We start from the raw sequence: 3269 nt of genomic DNA, 5'->3' as shown, positions 1-3269 counted from the left end.
TGATTCGGAGGTAGGTTATTGTAACAAAAACCTATTTAAAGATACCTTATGTGCAAATTGAAATTAAAAGATTGTTTCTGTATAATTATTATATTTTGAAAGTGGTTTCTAGGGGACAAAAAAAAGTATCTGTATAGATATCTTATTTTAAGGTGATTTGTTCGAATGTTGGAACTTACCATTGAGAAAAAGACAAGCACACACTGCTAAAAAATAAGGTATCCTAGACGGAATTTTCCGTCTAGGATACTCAGAATTCCGTCTAGAATGCTTATTCTAGACGGAATTCCGTCTAGAATAGGCGTCTAGGATGTTTCCGTCTAGAATACATTATTCTAGACGGAAATTCCGTCTAGAATACATTCTAGACGGAATATTCTAGACGGAATTCAAAACCGTCTAGAATACATCCTAGACGGATTATTCTAGACGGAAATTTCCGTCTAGAATAATGTATTCTAGACGGAAAAAATTTCCGTCTAGAATAAGTATTCTAGACGGAAATTTCCGTCTAGAATACTTATTCTAGACGGATATTGATTTTTTATTTTTTTTTATTTTTTTTTATTTTTAAAAAAACATCCTAGACGGAATTTGAGTATCCTAGACGGAATTTCCGTCTAGGATACTATGCTACAGTAGTTTTTTTTTTTTTTTTTTTTTGCAGAATCTATATTAGGTGCATGTACACAATATTGAACAATAAAAAATTATATTCATATCCAACACAATCTAATTATATTTTAATATTAAATCCCATTATATTCAAATAATACATTCACCAAAATAGTAGAGAGATACATAAATTGTTTACAAACTTTAACATAAATTAATTACAATGGCTATGACACTACAGAAGCTTTTTCAACTCCTTCCCTATACATTTACTCAAGCCCTCTTCTCCTTCTTCAGCTTCTTCCTCATCATCCTGAGTGTAACATAAGGACACAAGCAATGCATCAATATATGTACAAACTGATCCATAAGGACACAAGCAATGCATATATATAAAAGAGATACCAATAGTTGAGAATAAACACGAGGTACCCCATGAAGAAAAGCCAAGGGTATTGCATAAATGAATGTACATCACATAAGTTCTGTTATTAGGCTACCAACCATAATTCAGGAAACAAGCATAAGAATGCTTACTTGTATACTTGCCACTCATAAGGTGGTCCATAATTTCAGCCTTTACTGCTTCTATGCTCGAACTTTATTGCTACCTAGCATGCACAAATGAGAAAGATTATGCATAACAGTTAATTAATAGGGTCTTCTTCGAGAATAAGGCACTTAAATTTGTTCTAGATTTATAGTTGATCAAATAACCTCAATAGCGCTGGAAGCACTTAGCCTATCGCTTGCATTAGTAGCTGAAATTCGGCGACCAACGTACACTTGTCCAAATCCTCCTTTTCCAATTTTCCTTTGAATTTTATAAACTGGTGAATTTACAATTTGGACATGTAAAAGAAAATCCAGGCTGAGAGCAAGCAAATTGAAAACAGTACAAAAAAGGAGCTATTGTCTATGAACGCATCAGTATGTTAAAATAAATATAGGAGAAAACATCCAGACGGTCAACAATCATGAAATTAGGGGATAAAGTGTTTTAAGGAAAATTTGCTTTCAGTGACTAACAACACGTCTCTCTTCCTTTAAAAAGAATCTGAATTATCGAGTAATGGTAGCAATCAACTAGCAACAACGCTATTGTTAATAAAGAGGATGGAAGAAAGAAAAGAAAAAACCAGGTTATATTTTATAGTGCAACATATGTTTATAGCTGCCTGTGAAAGCACTTTGGGGGCCATTCCATATCGGTGACAACATTAAAGAAGGAATTTGGTGCAGGAAAGTGCTAGGGCTGGGTTTTGGGTCAGCACATGAGTTTTTTCCAGTAAACTACACTGAACAATCATTGACAGGAACCTTGTATCTCAACAGAAATGTGTTCTCGTATCGGCAAACATTTATAAATCAACCTTTATCTTATTTTTGTTGACAAACAAAAGATTAGCAAGAAATAAACCTTCTCACGTAGTCAGTAACAGATATTTGGCCAGATTCCTGCATGTATATAAGTTGTCAGAATGATGACTGAATTTTAAACTTAACAGAAGGGTTTTATTCCATGTGTTCAGAGTCAGACAAGAAACTGTATGGTAATAAATTATAACAAAGGCAGCTGTCAGTGTTCAACTTACCACCATAGCATCCCAAATTAAGTGCATTCTTTCCTCTATACCTGCAATTTAGTAGTGCAGATAAGCTGGACTATTAAAATTGTTTTAACTCAAGTGACTCTAAACTGATACTAGTTCCATTCACACAAAGAGAGCATACCATTTACACCATTTGGAATCTTTCTGAAGTCATCAAAACCAAGAGTTGAATGTGCAATGATCAGTTCCAACAAGCTGCACCATACCAAAATGACCTTTTAGTTAATTCTCCTATTGTTCAAGTTGGAACAGGACAGAAAAAAGATAGATTACATATTTCAGCTGAACAACAAAATACAAAGTTGCAAATTATGGCACTCATGAACCAGTTATGCATTTGATACTGGCATATCACAGTTTTCAGGAACTAGTCAAAACCTTCATGACAGTCAAGTTAATAGCAAATCCATGATATATGATATCAAGACAGCCTTCTCATTCACACAAGCTAACTTAAAGATTACAATTAGAATCATAAAGACTACTAAACACTTTACATTCAGGATTAAAGAAGATAACTTTAGTGAAAGTTCCAGAGCAACCCACGTCAACTGACTATTCACCTTTTTTTCACAAGTAAACTTCTTCATTACAAAATTATAATCACAGTCGCAAGATAGTATTATAGAAAGCTATTAAACTAACCCAAGTCAACTCCTCATTCATCTAATAACTGCTATAAATTCATAACTAATTACCAAAATCTCATAATTAAAAACCAACCAACCCATCACCAAGATCAAATTTTGACACCAAATTCAGACACCCAAATCGCCAAAACCCAATGAAAAAAACAACATTTAATCAGTCTTAGCTTACCTCCTCGATCAAGTAACAGAACCACAGGCCCCCCAGACTTGGACCTGAAAGGGAGCCCACTAAAGGGGTTTCGGGCTGGAGGAAGTGGCGGCCTTATTGTGCTTCGCGACGGCGGGGAAGGGGAATGAGTAGTAGGTGGCGGCTGCGGAGGCGGCGACGAGGGCGGCGTAGCCCTGGTTTGGAAGGGGAAGGGGTTGGAGGTGGAGGCTTGTTTGGTGAACC

General features: G+C 35.4%; 1 long non-coding RNA gene across 1 annotated transcript; it reads right to left on the bottom strand.

Moving 5' to 3' along the window:
• On the bottom strand, positions 2039–2420 carry LOC109829740. The gene is made up of 3 exons (XR_002244121.1): positions 2350–2420; positions 2211–2251; positions 2039–2073 (listed from the first exon to the last, which is right to left on the bottom strand). It is a non-coding gene; the product is annotated as an uncharacterized LOC109829740 (long non-coding RNA).

Source organism: Asparagus officinalis, chromosome 2 (assembly GCF_001876935.1).
Source record: "Asparagus officinalis chromosome 2, Aspof.V1, whole genome shotgun sequence".
Classification (NCBI taxonomy): Eukaryota; Viridiplantae; Streptophyta; class Magnoliopsida; order Asparagales; family Asparagaceae; genus Asparagus; species Asparagus officinalis.
The sequence above is the reverse complement of the archived record's forward strand: the minus strand, read 5'-3'. Positions and strand labels throughout refer to the sequence as shown.